This window comes from Manis pentadactyla, chromosome 18, assembly GCF_030020395.1.
Source record: "Manis pentadactyla isolate mManPen7 chromosome 18, mManPen7.hap1, whole genome shotgun sequence".
Taxonomy (NCBI): Eukaryota; Metazoa; Chordata; class Mammalia; order Pholidota; family Manidae; genus Manis; species Manis pentadactyla.
Genome location: NC_080036.1, coordinates 376,492 through 398,153, shown reverse-complemented (window position 1 = coordinate 398,153; position 21,662 = coordinate 376,492). Strand labels below are relative to the sequence as shown.

Genomic DNA, 21,662 nt, shown 5'->3' with positions numbered 1-21,662 from the left:
GCAGACAGAATCGGACCCCGACAGCCTGACTGGGAATTCATGAGGAGTGTCTTTCTTTCTGTCTCTCTTTCACTTCCAGCCTGGTTCTTCAGGCCGCCATGGACTCTGAGTGAGGCAGGGGGCATCCCTAACTCTTCTAACTTCACCAACATCACAGAACCCAATGCTCACCACCACAAGGTAGGAGATCTATGCTCCACTCTTATTGCTGATGAAATGCTGTACTTTTTATCTCATAAAAATATGTCTGGTTCATTGAAGAATGCTGTTGGTCTTTTGATGGGGATTGCATTGAATGTGTAGTTTGCTTTAGGCAGGATGGCCATTTTGACAATACTTATTCTTGCTAGCCAAGAGCATGGGATGAGTTTCCATTTGTTAGTGTCCTCTTTAATTTCTCTTAAGAGTGTCTTGTAGTTTTCAGCATATGGTAGGTCTTTCACTGCCTTGGTTAGGTTTATTCCTAGGTATTTTATTCTTGTTGATGTAGTTGTGAATGGAATTGTTTTCCTGATTTCTCTTTCTGCTAGTTCATCATTAATGTCTAGGAAAGCAACAGATTTCTGTGTATAAATTTTGTATCCTGCAACTTTGCTGAATTCAGATATTAGTTGTAGTAGTTTTGGAATGGAGTCTTTAGGGTTTCTTATGTACAATATCATGTCATCTGCAGTTAGTGACAGTTTGACTTGTTCTTTACCAATCTGGATGCCTTGCATTTCTTTGTTTTGTGTGATTGCCATGGCTAGGACCTCCGGTACTATGTTGAATAACAGTGGGGAGAGTGGGCATCCCTGTCTTTTACCCGATCTTAGAGGAAAAGCTTTCAGCTTCTTGCTGTTAAGTATGATGTTGGCTGTGGGCTTGTCATATATGGCCTTTATTATGTTGAGGTATTTGCCCTGTATACCCATTTTGTTGAGATTTTTTTATCATGAATGGATGTTGAATTTTGTCAAATGATTTTTCAGCATCTGTGGACATGATCATGTGGTTTTTGTCCTCCTTTTCATTGATGTGGTGGATGATGTTCATGGATTTTCTAATACTGTACCATCCTTGCTTCCCTGGAATAAGTCCTACTTGTTCATGATGGATGATCTTTTTGATGTATTTTTGAATTTGGTATGCTAATATTTTGTTGAGTATTTTTTTTTTACTCAGTACCACTTTTATTCTTTGTCTTTTCAATATACAAAGTGTTTTTCCCACTATACTTAAAGCGCGTGCGTGCGCACGCACACACACACACACACACACATATATATATATGCATAAAGATAGATTTTTCCTTTAGAGAACACACAAAATACAAAAAATTACCATTGCAAATCTGAACTGTTAGCATCTGGAGCATATAAAATGTGTGTTCACCTGCTTTTTTTTTCACAAGGCTCCCCTGATCTCAGTGAGGTGGCCAATTGGAGTTTGTCTCCTCTTGTCTCTGGTCCATTGATTTCAGCTTGGACATACTGATTCTAGACTTTCTAGGTGGGTCACAAACAGCTCAGGTTAAATTAACTTGAGGACAGTATTTGAAAATGCAGAATTACTCACACTTTTCATGCCTGTTATTAAGCATTGTTTCCAGAAGATCAATATTTTAATTACAGTGAGCTTCCCAACTGGTGGGTCTCAGTAACAAGAAGTGTGTTGTGTGAGCTGACTGGAAAAATAAAGAAAAGGAAAAAAATTCTTTATAGCACATTGCCTTTGCGAAAGTAACATCTCCAGGGTATTGAATAGAGTCTGGTCTTCACCAGCCTATCTAAGGTTGGTCCTATAATCTCCATAAAAAATTTACCTTCATGAGTTCATGTTTGATGGGAAGAACTTATAATAGATATATGCTAATACTTATTGTGTATTTTCTGTGCAATTGGAATTGTGCTAATCATGTTAAATTATATACTATGAGGTTGGCTCTGTTATCCTTCCCTGTTTTAGAAGTGAAGAAACTAAGGCTATTGAACAGTTAATCTGTGGCCTTATAACAATAACTGGAGCACTATGTTAAGTTTAGCTCTATCTTACCACAAAGGTAATGGTATTAACTCCGATGATCTTCTTTTATTTATTTAAAAATTTAAAAAATTTTGTTATCATTAACCTACAATTACATGAAGAACATTATGTTTAGTAGGCTCTCCCCTTCACCAAGTCCCCTCCACAAACCCCATTACATTCACTGTCCATCAGCGTAGTAAGATGTTGTAGAATCACTACTTGTCTTCTCTGTGTTGCACAGCCCTTCCCATGCCCCCCCCACATTATACATGCTCATCGTAATGCCCCCTTTCTTTTTCCTCCTTATCCCTCCCTTCCCACCCATCCTCCCCAGTCCCTTTCCCTTTGGTAACTGTTAGTCCATTCTTGGGTTCTGTGATTCTACTGCTGTTTTGTTCCTTCAGTCTTTCTTTGTTTGTTTTACTCCACATATGAGTGAAATCATTTGGTGCTTGTCTTTCTCTGCCTGGCTTATTTTACTGAGCATAATACCCTCTAGCTCCATCCATGTTGCAAATGGTAGGATTTGTTTTCTTCTTACAACTGAATAATATTCCATTGTGTATATGTACCACATCTTCCTTATCCATTCATCTACTGATGGACACTGAGGTTGCTTCCATTTCTTGGCTATTGTAAATAGTGCAGCGATAAACATAGGGGTGCATCTGTCTTTTTCAAACTGGGCTGCTGTATTCTTAGGGTAAATTCCTAGAAGTGGATTGTTGAGTATTTTTGCATATATGTTTGTCAGTGATATTGGTCTGTAATATTCTTTTTTGTGGTGTCTTTGCCTGGTGTTGGTATTAAGGTGATGCTGGCCTCGTAGAATGAGTTTGGAAGTATTCCTTCTTCTACTTTTTGGAAAAGCTTAAGGAGGATGACTATTAGATCTTCACTACATATTTTATTAAAGTCAGCGGCAAAGCCATCTGGTTCAGGTGTTTTATACTTAGGTAGTTTTTGATTACCAGTTCAATTTTGTTGCTAGTAATTGGTCTGTTCAGATTTTCTGTTCTTTCTGGGTTAGCCTTGGAGGGTTGCATTTTTCTAGAAAGTTGTCTATTTCTTGTAGGTTATCCATTTTGTAAGCATATAATTTTTCATAGTATTCTCTAATAATTCTTTGTATTTCTGCGGTTTCTGTAGTGATTTTCCCTTTCTCATTTCTGATTCTGTTTATGTGTGCAGGCTCTCTTTTTTTCTTGATTAGTCTGGCTAGGGATTTATCTATTTTGTTTATTTTCTCAAATAATCAGTTCCTGTTTTCATTGATTCTGTGTATGGCTTTTTCTTCTCGATTTTCTTTATTTCTTCTCTAATCTTTATTATGTTCCTCCTTCTGCTGACTTTGGGCCTCATTTGTTTTTCTGTTTCTAGTTGTGATAATTGTGAATTTAGACTGTTCATATGGGATTGTTCTTCTTTCCTGAGGTAGGCCTGTATTGCAATATACTTCCCTCTTAGCACTGCCTTGTCTGTGTCCCATAGATTTTGCATTGTTGAATTATTGTCATTTGTCTCCATGTATTGCTTGATCTCTGTTTTTATTTGGTCATTGATGCATTGGTTATTTCGGAGCATGTTGTTAAGCCTCCATGTGATGGTTGGCTTTTTCATTTTATTTGCACAATTTATTTCTAGTTTCATACCCTTGTGGTGTGAGAAGCTGCATAATTTTTGAGGGCTCATCCGGGATCACTTCGGAGGTGAGTTTAGGCATCCGAGCCTGCCTTTTCTTTCACTGTCCTTATAGGAGAAAGCCGTCTATGGCACAGAACATCGGGCGCTTGTCAGCCACCTTTGTGGGACTAGCCTGGCTGCTGATCTCAAAGACTCAAGTGACAGGTTCCCCTGCGTCTCCCTCAGTGGATCCCCCATCTCCCTTGGGAGCTGGGAAAGTCACCTGAGTGGAGGCCAGGATTCCCTTTCAGAGGCATCTCCTTGTATGCGACGGACTAAGGAAGGCCATGGGCAACTGCGAGAGTCTAGGCTGAGGCTACACTTCAGTGGCTCCTCAAAGGCCCACGTGTCTGGAATCGGACCCTGACAGCCAGACTGGGCAGACACCGCTGTGCTCATGGAGCTTAGCGAAGTCTACCACTGCAGAAAGCTCAGGGGACATTAGAGTCACCTGGGGGGCTTATCCCCTAGCTTTTAACTGTGAAAATGTTAAAGCAAAGAAAATGCAAATAATAGTACAGTGAGCACCAGTATACCTATCACCTAATTCAAAAAGTGTTAACATTTCACTATATTTGTTTTAGTTACACCCACACATAAGTAGTGACGTCATGGAACAGTTTGTAAACAGGTCGCAAACATCATGACACATCACCTCTGAATCCTTCTGTCTGCATCTCCTAAGAATAAAGGTGTTTTCTTCTATATCCACAATATTGTCACATTCAGGAAAATTAATAATAACTCCCTAATTCATTTTAACCTAGCTAATTTTAGAAAATTACAGATTCTTGGTCCCAAACTTACCAAATTGGGATTGGGGAGATATGACCCAATAGCCAACCACCTATATTTGTAGTTCTTCTGGTGGTTCTTATGCATCCAGGCCGTGCACTGGTTTTGAGGGGTCTGGGGGTAGAGAGGACAAGGCAGGGGCAATCCACAGCTGTTGCAGCAGTTAGGGCTGATCAGGAGCTAAAGAGAAGGCATCTCTGCGGTGCTCAGAGAGGGGACAGCTGCAAGCTGCAGACCCCATGCAGTACAAAGTGAGGGGCTGTGTAACAGGGAGAAGTTGGGCAGAGCAGACTCCCTGTCAGGACGCAGCAGAACCCTATGACAGAGGTGTCTTCTCTTCAGTTCTCAGCTGCCCTGGAACAACCCATTAGGGTGAATAGGTTTTTGCTACATCTTCCTGGATGCCACCCACAATGCTAGGGCCTTCAGGCAGCAACAGGGACATTAGGCAAAGCTAGTCCAGAGCAGGGGGCATTGTCACCCAAGTTCCAGCTCTCTTCCTTTCACTGTCCAGGAAGACATTTTCTCCCTGTTTCCTCCACCATGTCCTTCGTCACCCAGGTTCCCAGCAAGAGTGGAAAGATACTCAGAACAGGAAATGCAACCTTAAAGTACTATTGCAGCAGGTGCTTCTGGCCCTGAAGGCTCTGCTTGTCTGCCTTCTGACCTGAGCAACCCTGGCTGCTTAAAACTAGCTCTCTGCTCCCCAGTCTCACAGATGGCACAATTTAGTCCTGTAATCCCTCTCCCTGCCCCTGCCACACACACCACAGACACACATGCGCACACACACACACAGTATAAAACAGCATGAGCAGAACAGCAGTAACGCCATTTTCAGTCTGCCACAGCATTGCACAACTCCATTAGGTGCCATTTATGTACGTTTCAGTGTAAACGGTACCCCAAGGAAGGCTTTAATCTGATCTCCTCCCACAAAAGGACCCAGAATGGATGGCAGCTTTGAAGTCAGGGGACCATCCATGCATGGTTCTAAAGGGAGGGTGAGAAAGGGAGCACTCTGGAAGTGGAGCCTGGCATGTGGATCCTAGATTCTTAAATGAATCTTTAAGGCTATGTGGTTCAATGCTCTGATTTTGTAATAAAGAAAGTGGGGAACATATAAGGAACCCCAACCCAGAGTCCTCACACATCCACCCACCCATCCACCTGTGCATCCATCATGCAGATGCCATAGGGCATTTTCCATATGTAACCTGGCACAGAACCTGGCACCATCCTCCTCCTCCTCCCTTCATTCCCTGCCCCATGCTTTACACACAGTACTGGACTGCCCGCTGGCGGCCCACCCCTACCTCCTGCTCGGCACCTCCAGGCTTTTGCTCATGCTTCTTTCCTACCCACACCTGAAACGTCACTTCCAACTTGGTTTTTCCAATGGGCTACCTCTCATTCCTCCCTTAAAACTGAACTCAGGGTGCTCTTCAGTCAGAGGGCGATATTTATGTGCTCCTCAGCCACCGCAATTTGTCACTTGGTCCACATTAGGAAAAATGAGCCCTTTCCTTTAGCCTGCTGTCTGCTGGGAAAAACATATAATAATTAACCATATGAAAGTGTCCAGTGTCTCCAAGGTGAATGGCATCTGCTGCAGTTGTGCAGTATACAACCTGCCCAACCGTAGCAAAGGTCCTGTCCTAAGTGTTCATTGTCTGTGGCCCCCTAATACCCACTGGTTATCTGTATGGGTCTGTCTCTCACACTAGATGCTAAGCTAGACCAGTATTAATCCAAGTACCTAACACAGAGAGGTTCTGTTAGCCAAACAAGCACTCACTGAATGCCTAGTAACATTTTTCAAATCAAATGTTAATTGCTCATTTGTCTGTGTTCTTCACTAGTCTACAGGCTCCTTAAGAGCAGAAACACTTACCTTTTCATCTCCAGTGTCTAAGACTCAGTAGGTGCTCAATAAATCTTGATTGAAGGGCTGGGTGAATGAATAGAGCAAGCCCTGAAGGCTCTGATTAACTCAGTTTCAAGTGCAGCTGGGGCAAACAGGAAACTCGGCCACAGGAAACAGCGACTGTTTTCCAGTGAAGATCCTCAGAGTCCTTACACCAGCTTGACTCTTCATTCTAGAGGCCCAGATGGCAGGGGAGAGGACGGCTCAGCTGTTTCCTCAGTTAAACTCTATCTCCTGTTACTACTAAGGGTTCTCCCTAATGATATCCAAGCAATAATAGTAATAAAAGCAGCAATAGTATCTAATTTAATAGATGTCAGGAATGCTTTTAAGCCCTTTATGTACATTAACTCATTTAATCTTCTGAACAACCCTATGAATCAGATACTATTGACATTTCACTTTTCATATGAAGAAACTAGATATGCAGAAGTTAAGCAACTTATCACCCAAAAAGCTGAGGTTCTAACATGGACAATCTAGCTCCACCATCCACTAGTTAATCTCCAATCTGATAATCTGGTCTCCAGAGGACCCCCTTCAAACCGAGAAGCCTGTAATTCACAGTCCTACTCTGTGTCCCTATTGGGCTCAATCCTCTCCATCTTCAGAAAGCCTGCCCAGAGCTGCTGGGTTCTGCCTTTTGTCCTGGAAGATGATACAGAACGAGAGGGTGCAGAGCCCTCTTGCCTCTGACAGTTGGCTCAGGGTCATCATCACCCTCTAAAACTGATACAGGGGTCTTTTCTCCCTTACTGTGTCTGAGTGCTGTCCCCCAGGGCTCCCTCCGACAGCCACTCTGGTGAGCCATACTTCACCACATTGAAAGTAGCGAAGCAAATGAACTCTGCAGTGGCCTCTCTTTAATGGATTTGCCAAGTGGAGAAATCTCTCTGTAGCCAAAGCAGAGTCTCTGGGAGTCCTTCCCCAATTATAGAACCAGAAATAGAACCCACCTAGTCCCTGGGTCTATAGTCGAATTGTTTCTTTCCTATGTGATAGATGAGAGAAATGACACAGGGGCATGTCAGATAGGGTCAGCCATCAGTACAGCTGGTCAGGTGCCCATCATGACAGTGGAAACTAACAACAAGTCACACCTTCTTTCATCTACCCTCTGGTTTTGCCTCCAGCAATGTTCACTAGCCAAATCAGTGCTGTCATGTTTATCTCTTCATACCTTTTACTCAGGGGAGCTTTTTCAGTTTTCCTGGTGAAGCAAAGGGTGACTGGGAAGCTCTCTGCCCTGAAGTGCATCAAGAAGTCCCCTGCCTTCTGGAACAGCAGTCTCGAGAATGAGATTGCTGTGTTGAAAAGGTGAGTGGCTCTTAGGGTGTTGGATACAAATGTGGGATCAAAACATTTCCTTCCCAGATTATCTTCGAGAAGGACTGGCACTGGATTTCCATATTCAAAAGTTTACATACCCTCTTTGATTGAGTTGGTGGATCAGTTTGGGTCAGTGTGATCAATCGGCTAAGTTTGGCCAGACAGCTATCTTGGCTGATTTTTTTTCCAGCTCAATGACTAGTGAAACAACCAGCAGCAGCATCTGGTTTGTGCACACAGACCAGAGAGTAGTAACCTTAAGGTGGCAAGAATTGATGGAGAGCCAACACCAGGAAGAATCAAAAGTTAAGCAAGCAGCATACGATTTGGAAATTATTCTCAATTTGGACCAAAGCAACTGTAGGTTCAGCTTCCTAACCATCATGATAGAGTCTATGCTAACAAAGCATCAAATGTTTACAGCAGAACTCAAACAATACAGCCTTGTGGAACCCCTGTGGTGTGCCCAAAGTGTAACAGCCATCAGTGCCATGAGGATGAGGCCAACGAAATCCCTCACCCTCAGGAACTCACATGTTATGGGCAGAGACAGAGGTAGCAGCCACAAACTCTAATCCCATTGCATGTGAGCCACACTAGCCGAAGGCAAAGTTTGGAGGAAACAGAGATTCATTTTGTCTACACATGTGTTCCCATGAATATGGAGTATTAGGTACATTTTCAAAGAAGAGGGACCTTGATAGATGAGTAGAATTTTGTGCAGGCAGGAAGGGAAGTGCTGAAAGGCAATTCAGGTCAAGAGTAGCATAAGTTTTAACATAAAATCATGAAAGTACAAAAGATGCTAGGGCAGAGTTAGTGTTGGGAGTCCCAGAACTCAGAGTGTGTACCGTCAAGGGACAGAAGATGAAATTAAAATGGTCAAGGGAGACCTTATTAAAAGGGGTCTTGGATGCCATGATAAATAATGTCAATGAGAACAAGGAGTAGGGTCATCTTTCTTATTGCATTGTACCATCTGTCCCACACAGCATAGGTGCTCAATAAACATGTGTTCAGTGAGTAAACCATTGAGAAGTTCATCTTAGTATTGTCAGCTTACAAGTGTAGTTGAATCCATCAGGTAACCATTGTTAGAGGTCTATATTTTTAGAAATACCTTAAGGATGACAGTATTATTGATTATGTATTTACTATTTCCCAAGCACTGTACTAGGCATTTTTCATGCATTATCTCTTTTAATCCCAATATAACCCTTTGCGAGAGGTGCACATGGAAAGTGAGGCTTAGATTTGAATAAGCCAGCCAGTTACCCCATTAGTGCCGAGCTGGATCTAAACTCAGACCCAACCAATTTAGAGTCTAAGTTCTTAACCCATGTGCTGCACAGCCATGATTAAAACATCTAGAAATTTTCCTGCTGGACAGATATGCACAAAATTGCTGCCTGGGAAGAATGGGAAGCGAAGCCCCCCAGCTATTGTGGTTATTCTGCTTTACTGTGCTATTACTCTGCTCTGAGTAATCCTAGACAGAGGTCATCTACAGCAAGGTTTTCTGGCCACAGTGCTATTACCATTTTAGACCAGATAATTCTGTATTGGGTTGGGGGCTATGCTGTGCAGTGTAAGCTGTTCAGCCACATTCCTGCCTCTACCCACTAGATGCCAATAGCACCTGCTCCCTCCCTAATCGTGATGATCCAAAATGCCTCTAGATATTAGCAAACATCCCTTGAGGGACAAAATAGCCCTGAATGAAAATCATTGATCTAAGACATCCTACAGAACTGACGCCCCAAATGATCATCTGTCCTGCTTCTCACAATATCCTCAAACAATGATTTTGTGGCACTTCCCCCATGGTGACCAATGAGGACACTTATCAGCCCTAAATCACTCCTCTTATGGCCCATGTTCTTCATGTGATGCTTCTGAAGGAGATCGGGGCACCCATTGTGTGAAATAATCTAATTTTGGGCACTCCCTTAGCCTTCTTCATTTCCTTTACCTTTTACTTGGTAAAGTTTAGAGACATTCCCGGAGTAACAAGAAAATATTTGTTCCCTGTAGGCAAGATGATCAATTATCCATTAAAAAATAGGGACTAAACACCACTCTGGGGGCCTTTTCTCCAGGATTTCATTGGGATTGCCTACCCAGTAGGAAAGCTGCATGATCTTCCTAAACGTAGTCATCAAAAGTCTCTAACAAATAAAAGTCCAGTTGGGCTGGGTCTGCATTCTCTGTCCGGACAACCTAAACCACATGGGTTTCACCATGACCCTTACTTTTCCCAGGATCAAGCATGAGAACATCGTGACCCTGGAGGACATCTGTGAGAGCTCTACTCACTGCTACCTGGTCATGCAGCTGTGAGTGAAGGGGACCCACTTCCTCCACAGACATCTCACGGGGCCTGGGTGGCCTAGAGGAGGCTGGTTAGTGGTGAGGGAAGGATGGTCATTAAAAGACAACATCAAGATTAGTTCAAGAGGCCCTGAAATGCCAAGAGTTCTGTGAAATACAATACGCCACTGGTCATGCTCGTGTTCTATGTGGATGGAGGAGTAAAGCTTGAGCTGATAATTGAGTTGGTATGTACCAGTCCAGGCTTACCAGTCATTAAAATATTAACTACCAGCCGGAAAATAGCTGTGACCCCAATCCCTGCATCCTCCCCTGCTGTTCAGCCTCTCCCCTCAGACTTTTTAGACCCCTCCCCACCCCCACATACACACACCACCCTATAAGACAAGGGGTAATGCCTAGTGTAACTGGAGGCCTCAGAACCCTTTTCTGGCCCACAGCTTGAGTCCATTTTGACCAGTCAATCTGTGTCCATCCAACTGGATATTAAATGCTTTAACATTACTTCAGGGTAAAACCATTGTAGGATTAGAAGACAGGTAGATATATTGCAAGATCAAGACTTTCCTATATTTAAAAACAGGCTGTAATTGTGTGTGTCCATCTGGACCAGAAATAGTACCTCATTAGAAAGGTTTCCATATCATTATCATGTGTAAATAAGAGTTCTGCCTGAGAGTGACAGCTGCAGGGATCGGCCAGTGCTCCTGAGGGCTCAGCCTTGGGCCCAGAGATACTTCTATTTATCAAGTACACACACACACATCACTGTGTAATCGTATTGTGGCTGGATTCATGTTATTGACTGATGGGCTGATTCCTCAGAAACTTTAATGAGCTGACTCAAGCCTAAACAGCCTAGTAACTTCTAGGCTCGCCTGAGTCCCAGTGACTATCAGGAAGTCAAGAGAGTGAGGTAGAGGGTGCCCAGAGCAGGACTAACAAGTCAACAGGGACCACGCGGCCAATTCAACAGAATTCCCACCGTCATTCAGACAGCCCAGGTGAGGCGGGGAGGTAGGCAGATTCAGATGTCACTGAAGAGTGGCCACACCTAGGAGAGGACCAGCTCCAGGACCCAGGTCAGTCTGAGTCAGGAATTCACAGCTGTGTACGCAGAGTACCTTTCTCATGGACCTGCTGCTCCTGGAGCAGAGCTTGGAGCTTCAGGACAGAAGCCAAAGGAGAAGATGGTGTGCATGTTGATTGAAGAAGCTCTGTTGCCTCATCACTGCATGGCCCCGTCCTGTGTGCATGTTCACATCCAAATGTCATGGAACCATGGGGGGACACCTGGGATAGAGAGATCAGAAACCCGGGCTCATGGCTGAAGTTGTCAGGGCTGCTGATCCCAGAGAAGGCCTCAGGAGGGCATCTCATTGTCTTTACATACTTACAAAGGCTCATAGGAAAGGACGGTGTTCTTTTCCTGGGTGGCCCCAGTAGTATGTGCCGGTAGAAGCTACAGGAGTCAACTCCCCATTATAATTATAGAAATACTAAGAAGGTGACAAAAGATAAAGCAGTCTGTCTTAAGAAGTCATGAGTTCTTTGCCACTAAGCTATTCCACTACTGACCAGAAAACTTCTTGGCAAAATAGTATAGATGGCATTCAAGAGAGGAGGGCCAGTCTCATCTTAATGCTCCTCTGAACCCGAACGTTCCATTTCACTTGAGCCTTAAAACACCACTCCACCTCCACCCCGTAATTCCCACTTTAGACAGCTCAGGGTTGCAAAACAAGGAAAGAAATCGTGTCATATGCACTTTTAGCCTTACTGGAACACCTTCTCACTTTGCCTGATTTCAGTTTCACCATATTCAGTTTCTAGCATGCCTTCCTGTGCCATAGGCCAAGGAGGAAGGCAGCTAAGACATGTGTCCCCTCTAAGAGATTACTGGCTTCTTTCTAGACCCTAGCCAGGGGCATTTTGCATTTTAAAGGACATTTCCAGGGAGTGGTCAATGGTTGGCCCAGAAAAATGACTTCTTAGTGATACCACTCCAGCATGCAAAGGTGGTATTCTGAGCTTGGAGGGGTCCTCTCTGCACAGTCCCTGAGCACCTGCCTATTCTTATGCAGCTGTGTCCATGGCTACAGAGCAAATACATTCACATCCCTTTGACCTGAAATAAGAACTAGATTCCTGCACTTGCCCCTGTGCCCACAGTGTTTCTGATGGGGAGCTCTTTGACTGGATCCTGGAGCGGGGTGTCTACACAGAGAAGGATGCCAGCCTGGTGATCTAGCAGGTCTTGTTAGCAATGAAATACCTCCATGAGAATGGCATGGTCCACAGAGACTTAAAGGTACCAAGGCGGGACTCCTTGGTGGGACAGAGAATGACCCGTCAGGAGACTGCATGGGTCATGGGTAGTCTAAGGTCTGTAAAGCAGAGAGTTGTAATAGACTCCTGAGTCCCCTTCTGCCTTCGGATTCCTTAAACAAATCACAGATGACCAAGCAATCTTTGTTAATTTGCACCTCAACCTTTTCTTGAACTTTTCATTAGGCCCCACCCTATTAGGATAGCAAGATAACCACATGTCTTGAACCCAGCCACAGTCAAAAGCAAATGTAATATATACTTACTGAGGGTCAACATTGTGTCATGTGTGTACCAGACTTTAGAGAGATCAGAGATCATTAATAATTGGTTTCCTCAAAAAAATAGTGTTAAGGTGGTTGGGATGAGTGGATTAGTATGTTAACAGCTGTAAAGCTGAGCAAATTTGGCCATAAACAAACACGGATTGCTAGGATATGGGGGCAAGGGTTCAAGAAGGAGGAAGGAGGGAATAGTTGGAAGAAATGGGCCTGGCCTTGAAGTCAGGAGCCCAGGGTGCAGCTTTCTATGAAATCATTCATTAGGGGGAAGAAAACAAATGTGTGTTTCAGATGATTGTATCCCACACACTACATGATATTTCTCTTCCACAGCCTGAAAACCTGCTGTACCTCACCCCTGAAGAGAATTCTAAGATCATGATCACAGACTTTGGTCTGTCCAAGATGGAACAGAGTGGGGTCAAGTTTACTGCCTGTGGGACCCCAGGCTATGTGGGTAAGCAAGCCTGGGGGCAGGAGGGAGTTTGACCAGCTGTCTATATCCAACCACATGAATATTATTTAGAGAGGGTGGTTATGGGAAGATACTTTGGTTCAACTTCAGGAGCAATCCAGGTAGAACATTCATTTATGAGGTTTAGGGTAGATTCCATTTATCTCTGGAACTACCCCTATGGCTCCCAAATCCTGTATATTTAAAGAATCTACTCAGAACTCTTCCTATGGTCCCTGTCTATACTCTGTCAGTTATGAGGTCAGTCTTCCAGCCTTTGTCTTTTCAGCTAGACTAGGTACAGAGATAAGATCATAAACCCAGAGATCATTAGATTGCTGAGGAATTGACCACTAGTCACCCTTCTTTTCTCCCACTCTAGAGGAGACCTCAGCCCCCCAGTTGATAGTTCCTGGGGGCATAGCATTGACTTTGAATCTGAGGACCCTAGACCCAAATGTATACTCAAGGAAACACACTAGGAAGCTAGCAGAGGTCAGGCCTCCTGAATAAAGCCCCTTGGGGGCTTCTGAAGTACCCAAGAAAAGTAAAAGCCGGCAAGTTACTGGGTGAAAGCATTCCTGAGATCCATATGGGAGAAAGTAAAAATTCAGAGCACCAGTCCTGCCCCTTCCCTCTTAGCCAATCATCACCAAGTTGGGGTTGGAAAGTGGGAAGCAGAACCCTGACTCAGTAGCAGGAATCTGCTCAACCCCCCCAAAGAGAGATCAGTCATTTACCATCAGGCATCGGTTACAAAGCCCTAGAATCTGAAATAAATACAGAACGTAGCTCACTGCTGCCCAAGAGCTCCAAATCGGAGAAAGGTATGGCTCATTTCCTCATAGAGCTCTCCATCTGATATGGCCTCAGAGACAGATAGGACATTTACTACCTGCCCTCTGGGAGCTCCTAACTTTAACAGGGGCATTTCAGTCTCTGTCTTCAAGGAAATTCCAATCCAGTGGGAAAGAGACAACTCCTACCTTGCAGATTTCCTGTTGAAGGGAGATACACAGCCCCTGCCTCGGAGATCCCCCATCTAAGTGGGGAGACAGGCCCTACCTTCAGAGCATACTTATTCTGATGGCGGAGACATAGCCCTGGAGATCCCCAGTCTGATGGGGGATGCATAGGTACTGTTACAGGGGCCTTGAAGGCTGAAGGAGAAATATTAAGTCTAACGGGAGAGTCCCGCCCTAGGGAAGTTTCCAGTGTCATTGACACAACCCTGTCTCAGGTTTTCCCTGGGCCTCTTCTCTAGGCCTCTTGCTCACCTTCGGCCCTCCCCCCTTAGTCCTGTCCTCTAGCCCCAGCCCCAAATCTGCCTTTGGTTTGCTGCAGCTCCAGAAGTGCTGGCCCAGAAGCCCCACAGCAAAGCTGTGGATTGCTGGTCCATTGGCGTCATCACTTACATACTGTTAGTAGAAGTTGGCATTGGCTCAGTTCCTGAGAAATCTCAGAGCCTGCTCACCCCTTCCTCTCCCCTCCCATCTCAGCTCCCCTGGCAGCATTTATCTTCAAAGCACATGCATGTACATGTGCACGCACACACACACACACACACGCTCTTACTAATGCACACAGCTCCAAAGTTTCCTGTCTTGATCCCCACCGGGTTATAAAACCAGAGCTCAGTGTGATAACACTGTTCAGCCACAGGGTCCTCACTGTTCCTGCACAGCCTCATTTACAGTGTATAAATGTGTTGAATCCCACTCTGTGGAATGAGCAGCAGGAAAGAGAGAGTCCACGCCAAGCCTGGAAACCAAGTGGACCCTATGTTCACCTCTCAGATTTCTCTCCTGGCAACATCAGCTCAAGGCAAAATGATGGCCTGGATGAATGTGCTCATCACTCCCCTCCAGACATTCTCAGGCTCTCCTTGCCAAACCTCCTCATCGCCCCTTCTCCACCATCCCTCCTCACCGATAGCAAATTTTTGCTCTTAGGAAAATGACCTGCTATTAGTTATTTATCCCTTAGTGTGGATTCAGTTCTCTATTTCCTCCACTCATAATGAACACCTATTCTCATTCACTCATTTGCACAAGTATCTGTGGACTGTCTACTCTCTGCCAATCACTGGTTTGTGTGCTAAAGAATGAAGAACAAAATAGCCTAAAAAATATCCCTTATGAAATTTACATTCATTTCGACTTCCTGCCATCCTTCTTAAAGATATTTTCTACATCACCTAAGAGTTAGGGGAAGTACAGGGAGAAGTGGCAAGGGGTTGGGGGAAATATAAAAAACATGTACCCATCCATCAGCCTCCAGGACTGGCTGTTCCAAGCTTTGGGTCTTCATCAACAGCTGATGGTCCCCATGGTGCTCCTGAGTCAGAGGCAGGTCTATGTCCTGCTCACACTGCTGGTTGCCTGCCTGTATGTGTGGTGGGCACTGGGCAGAGGGGAGAAGCCAGCCCGGGGAGGACAGGGTTGTTCAGCAGCCTACCTCCTTCCTGTTTTCTGCAGGTTATGTGGGTATCCTCCTTTCTATGAAGAAACTGAGTCTAAGCTTTTTGAGAAGATCAAGGAAGGCTACTATGAGGTTGACTCACCATTCTGGGATGACATTTCTGCGTCAGATAAGGTCAGCGGCTGTGAAGGACAAGATAACAGGCTCAAGGCAGAGGCTGCCAAGAGAAAGAGCTTAACAAAGGATGACAGTCCTGGCTCTTGGAGGCCCCTGGGGAACTTTACAGAACAGGCTGCCAAGGAATGTGGAGAGATCTTCATCCAGTTCAAAGGCCAAATCAATTATTCACATCTAAGTTCGTGCTATTGTTTCCTGAGAGGCACAATTACAGTATGCCTGGTAGACGCTGGGGAGGTAATGAGGGCAGGGCTGCATCCAGGGGAGTGTTCCAGGCAGGACTGGAAAAACCAAGGCCAACTTTGGCCTTTTACATACTAAGACTGAGAGCATGTGATGCATGTGTGTGTGTGTGTGTGAGAGAGAAGGCAGTTATTACATGTTTTGGGCTCATTAAGAGGAGATTGGAGCTGTAATTAGACAGCACTCACATGTGTACCCATGTGTGGCTGCCAGCCCCTGACTGGTGCAAATGCACACACGTGTGATGTGCAGGCGCTTTGGTACCTCATGATGCAGTGCTGTGGGGGTGAGGCTGTGTAGAGCCTCTTTTTGGCGGTTAATGGTGCATTGTTGTAGGTGGCTCGGGTTTTTTTCCCCTCTTCTAAGACTCTTAAAATTGCCTCTTTGAAAGATTAGCTAAAGCTGCATTCACTGCCACCCACCAGCCCGGAAGTGAATTTCTATGAGTCGGGAAAGCTGCTCCTTAGTTGTTGTGTCTTTGATTGCTCCCCTCAGCCAAGGATTTTATTTGCCACTTGCTGGAGAGGGACCCAAATGAGCAGTACACCTGTGAGAAGGCCTTGAGGAACCCCTGGTGAGGGAGGAATGGGGTGGGCTCCAGACGCTAGCCATGCGGCACGCCAGATCCCATGCTGACTCGTTCATGTGGCGTTTGCCCCAAGCTCTTTCCTGTTGCAGCATCCAAGGAGTTCAGAAATGTTCATCAGGTCCAGGTGGAGATGCAAACAGCACTTAATGAAGCAGGTTCTCACCCAGGGGTGGCAGATGCAACTAGGCGCTGTCATCAGCACTAGAGCAGAGCACTTAACCAGGAATAGGCAACTCTGCCTTGTCCTTAGAGCATCATTTTATCCTGGGATCAAGCCCTGTTCCATGTGAGGTGATTTGTGAATAATTACAAAAGCAACCAATCAGCAAAGTAGGTAAATAACATCTTGAAACACTCCCTTTCTTCATGTTACACACCTGTTCAAGAATTCACATAGCTCCCCACTTCCTGCCAGAGCAAACTAGATTCCTTTGTGTTTCCAGGTTTTCCCTCTTCTGAGCCTGACCCTTTATCTCCAACTTCATTTCCCAGGATTCCCAACACACCTTCTCTATTCCAAAAAGGCCTAAAAGTTATCTTTCTCTCCTTCCCTTCCTCCACCCCATATGTGAAACCCTTTTCCCTTCCTCCACCCCATATATGAAAACCACACCTTGGGCCATGTCATTCTCACCACCTAGCATGTCCTGCCTCTTTCCTTGTATGTGGCATCCTTCAGGGTCCCGAGCAGCCTCTGCCCTTGTGTGATGCCCTGGCTCTCCTGCAGTGCAGGTAGGCCTCCCCATCTCTCTCTATTAATCACAGGTCTTACAATGTTCAATGTCTTACTCTAGTTCAAGGCAAGCAACATGGCTTAATACCTACTCTGAAATCCCGTGTGGATTAGGGCCATTCTGTTACTTCTCTGGGTAGCACTAAAGGTAGTACCTAGAAAGTAGCGTGCACATGGGGAGGGTCTGGGAAACACTTAGAGATGAGTGAATAAGAGTCTGAGGGTACAGGAAAAGGCAGCCTGTATCCGGGGCCTCATTCAGGAAGGCTTCTGGGAGGAGGTGGGTTTTGAGCAAAAGGGATATATTCTGTAAAAAGCCAGATAGTGTGTATTTCATGCTTTGCTAGCCGTATCCTCTCTATGGCAACTACGCAGCTGTAGTTGGAAGAACAAAAGCAGCCATAGCCCATTCCTGAATGAATGGGCGTGTGTCCCAAGAAGACATTATTTACACAAGCAATGGGTAGATTTGGCCACAGGCTATAGTTTGCTGACCCTGCTCTAAGCAAGTCTTTGGTTTTGCCAAAGCATAAGCCCCATCTGACCAGCCCAAGGAGACAGAGGAGCCCTGGTTCTAGCCCTTTCCTTCTGTGGACCACTCTTCTTCTGGGGCACTCCACTCAGCTTAACCTCAGCCTGCATGCACAGCCCCCAGGCCAACCCTTGGCTCCCATAGATACCCACTAGCCAGGCATCTGCTGTGCATCCATAGGATTGATGGGAACACAGCCCTCCACCGAGACATCTACCCGTCATCTATCCGTCAGCCTCCAGATTCAAAAGAACTTTGCCAAGAGCAAGTGGAGGGTAAGTCATCCTCTCCAGGAGGTGGGCATGCTGTTCTGGGCTGCTGGAGGCTGGGCTGGGGCAAGGGCTGGTGTAGGGGCTTCCTTGGGGCTCCCCAGCAGACACTGGAGATACCTTGGCCTTCTCTAAGATGAGAATTAAGCACAGAGATTTCTGGAGGGCACAGTCAATGGGAAACCTTGAGCCCTGTGGCCTCTGAAGCTGGAGACAGCCAGGGGTTGGTCTTGTGTCTCTTCAGCAAGCCTTCAATGCAGCAGCTGTGGTGCATCACATGAGGAAGCTGCACATGAACCTGCACAACCCAGGGGGCCACCCAGGGGTGGAGAACCGGCCACCTGCCATGCAAGCCTCAGAAGCCTCCAGCCCCAGCTACCCTGTGATCACCGTCACTGAAGCACCCACCCTGGAGCAGAGCGTGGGGCTCCCTGCCCTGTCCCAGCTGCCCTGCTGGCACAGCCCCTGGCCCAGCGCCGCTGGTGGCAGGTCCCTCAACTGCCTGGTCAGTGGCTCCCTGCACATCAGCCACAGCCTGGTGCCCATGCAGCAGGGGCCCCTGACTGTTGGGCCCTGTGGCTGCTGCTCCAGCTTCCTGAGCATCAGGAGCAAAGGGAAGTCCTCCCACTGCTCTGAGCCCACACTCCTCAAAAAGGCTAACAAAAAACAGTAAGTATTTACAGCCAAAGACAGAGGCCTGGCCCTGCTCAGCCTGGGTCTGAGAGACCTCGGGCAGTGGGGCTGAAAGGAATCGAGCAGAGTAGAGGCCGCTCTATGGGAAGAGCTCTGGGTGGAGGGCAGGGGAACTGCTTCCAGGCCTGTCCGTGCCGCTCACTAGCTCTGCAGCTATTGACAGTCAAGTCAGTCAGTGTTTCTGTTTCTAGTTTGCTCATCTGTAAAATGGTTTGATCGAATCACATTTATCTACCTAACCTGCCTCAAGAGATCCTATAAAGGTTTAGTAAGCAACAGGGATTATAAGTGCACATAGAAAACCAGGTACACGAGTGATGACTATTAGGCTCTTTGAGTTTCCGGGGTGTCCGTGTTTGGGGAGGAGGAAGGGTGCTGGATGGTTGTATTTTCTTTACTGCAAGGGCTTGTACATGCACAGCCTCCTGAAGGGGGCGCTGGGTGGGTGCCACAGGCACAGAGGAGCATCCCAGCCCCTCTTCCTTCCTCCGGCTCTCATGCCTGCTGCTTCATTTCCTTAGCAGGAACTACAAAGCAGAGGTCGTGGTGCCAGTCACAGCCAGCGGCAGCTCCCCCTGCCGGGCAGGGCAAACTGGAGTCTGTCTCCTCATGTGATCCCGGCTCATCCTGCAGTTCTCAGGTGAGGGGACTGAAGGCAGGAGGGGCTGGCGGGAGGGTCAGGAGAGCCTCTACCCAAGGAGGAAAGCCACATCCCAGAGTATGGAAGACGGGGTCTTAGGGGTGCCAGAGGCAGCAGCCCCACCCCCACCCTGAACCCCTTTGCCTTGCAGGAGAGATGATCCACTCTTTTCTGCCCCTCCAAACCTGGCACCTACTCTGCAGTGGGAGGAAGAGGGAGCAAGCAGAGCAGGGCCGGGCATGAGCAGTTTCTGGTCAGAAGCACCCAAGGGCTGCCACCTGGAGCAGATGCTCAGAAGGCCCAGGAGTGAGCCCCGGGGCGTGGAGGTCTCGCCTGCCGACAGGAGGAGAAGCATCTGAGGCTCCCAGGTCCCCCTGACCTGCCCGCCCTGCGACCCACACCCTGCGTGCCATGGCTCTGTGCAGTGCACCTAGGTTGCTCTTGCCAGGCCTGTGTTGTTCGTCATGAAAAGCTTCATGGGCTGGCCAGGCTGTGTCACCTTCTCCAAGCAAAGCCATGTGCACCACCTCCCCAGACCCCCTGCTCAGCACACCCTCACTCCTGCCGCTCAGGACTCCATCATGGCCAGAACGGGTTCGTGAATGTCGGCGCCTGCCCATCCGCATGAATGGCAGGCAGCTCCTGGTCTGTGAGCTCTCCAGCTCAAATGCTGAACTCGGATAGGCCCCTGACTGCACCGAGACCGGGCCACCCTCCTGCCAGCACACTTCCAGACCGCCTCCCTCCCTGCCCCCCTCCAAAAACAGCACCCAGCCTCCAACATGACAAAGAAAGAAATCCTAGGTACTGTAAGGAGTTACTGTCCTGGCCAGATGCCCTCCACACACACCCAATCTAGTAAAAGCTGGAAGTTGACTGGTTTAATTTCAGCCAGTAATTCCAATCCTGCTTCTGCTCCCTTCTCTCCACAAAAAGCAGGCACATTATTCTTGTCCCTTCCCCCTCCCCAGTTTTCTTGCCCCCTCCAGCCTCCTGCTTGGTGTTGTGCTTAATAAAATGTACATATTTTTCTCTATGAGGCTTCACTTTGTTCTTCTCAAAGGCAAAAGCAGTTCAGGGACTTCTGAGCCTATGCAGCTGATGTGGACTGGGAGCCTATGGGGCCAGGCACCCAGGGCCAGGAGTTACACCTGCTGACGCATCAGCTCCTCAGCAGCCCCTTGGGTGGGGTCTGTTGGAGTCCAGGCAGTTGGCTTCAGAGTCCTTTGTCCTAATGACGGTACTAGATGAACATGAATCTGAGGCCCAGCTCTGCTCTGCCTTACCACATCTGTGGCCTTGGGGGAGTGACTCAGCCTAAGGGCCTTGGTTTCCTCACTTGTCACATGGGGCCACCAACACCACGGACATCCTGAGATGACATAGACGGCATGTCCAGCACAGTGCGCTCAGTAACTAACATGATTATCAATCAAGAAGTTAAAGTAAATGAAGTCCTAGCACAGTGCGTGCCTGAGCCACGGTTATCACACAGTCATGCCTTTTCCATATTTGCCCGCCCCCCCCACACCATACACACACAAATACACTTTCCTTTACTTCTCTTTGAGATCCCAGAAGACACAGATTCTGGTCTGAGCTCTGCCTCAAGAAGCTGTGTGAACTTTGGACATGTTACTTTCCTTCCCTGGACTTCTACTTCCTCGTCTGTAAATGAGAAGTGGGATCACTGTGGACAGATGAAAATGGCTCCTCTGGTTTCTCAAGGATGGATGCATCAGGTCCTGGGGCAAAGGGGTCCAGTCTCCCTAAGTTCGGGAGGTCAGCAGCCTGGACTGGGAGTGAGGCAGGCTATGGCTTCATACAGTTCTAAGCCAGCCTTGACCGTGGGCAGAGGAGCACCCAGGAACCCCAAATGGGAGACAGAAACAAGTGATGAAGCTATATTTAATGGGGAGACAGACCATTTTCCCTCTTTCAACCTCCAGGGTTCTTTCCACACATGTTTATTGGGCTTTTCATTTGTATATCATTTTCTGTTAAGAGTTTGTGTTGATCCAGGATTCAGCCTCAGTGGAGGATGAAGGGCAGGAACACTACTGCCCAGCCAAGCTTCCCCCGCATGACACGGCCCACCTCCACCATCTGGGTCCCATCAGCTCAGGCTCAGCTGCAGCCCAGAATGATCTCGACAGGTGCACACCAGGGGTTGGCCAGGCTGTGCTTTGGGCTGCATATAAGTCTCCCAGAGATGAAAAATATTCCAACC

The 21,662-nt window shown here is 46.8% G+C and overlaps 1 pseudogene; it reads left to right on the top strand.

Annotated features, from left to right (window-relative positions):
* The window catches only part of LOC130681508 (calcium/calmodulin-dependent protein kinase type 1G-like), an 82,898-nt pseudogene extending 63,478 nt beyond the window's left edge, over positions 1-19,420 (top strand).
* Positions 19,421-21,662: the final 2,242 nt, after the last annotated feature.